Here is a 253-nt window from a genome sequence, read left to right as displayed (position 1 = left end):
AGGTGGTCTGGGGTGGGGTGGGGGTCCTCCTGGCTCCTGTCCTCCCTCAGCCGAGGCCCCTTCAGCTCCTCGACACTTATCAGAGAGTGTGGAGACCCGCTCAGGACAAGCTCAGCGGAAGCGGGGCCCGGAGAAGGCCCTGAAGTACCCCAAACTATGTTCCGGCTCACAGTGCTCACAGTGTACACCGGCCCTCGAGCCGTGCCGAGGTTCTGGGTCTCCCCTGCACCCCGCCCCCCCACACTCAGTCCTC

At 65.6% G+C, this 253-nt stretch overlaps 1 protein-coding gene across 1 annotated transcript in view; it reads right to left on the bottom strand.

The window, feature by feature from the left end:
* The window catches only part of UNC93A (unc-93 homolog A), a 36,703-nt gene that overhangs the window by 34,854 nt on the left and 1,596 nt on the right, over positions 1-253 (bottom strand). The gene's annotated exons all lie outside the window — the stretch shown is intronic.

Source organism: Crocuta crocuta, unplaced genomic scaffold (assembly GCF_008692635.1).
Source record: "Crocuta crocuta isolate KB4526 unplaced genomic scaffold, BGI_CrCroc_1.0 scaffold506, whole genome shotgun sequence".
Classification (NCBI taxonomy): Eukaryota; Metazoa; Chordata; class Mammalia; order Carnivora; family Hyaenidae; genus Crocuta; species Crocuta crocuta.
Note: the sequence above shows the minus strand (reverse complement) of the source record. Positions and strands in the feature narration are given on the sequence as shown.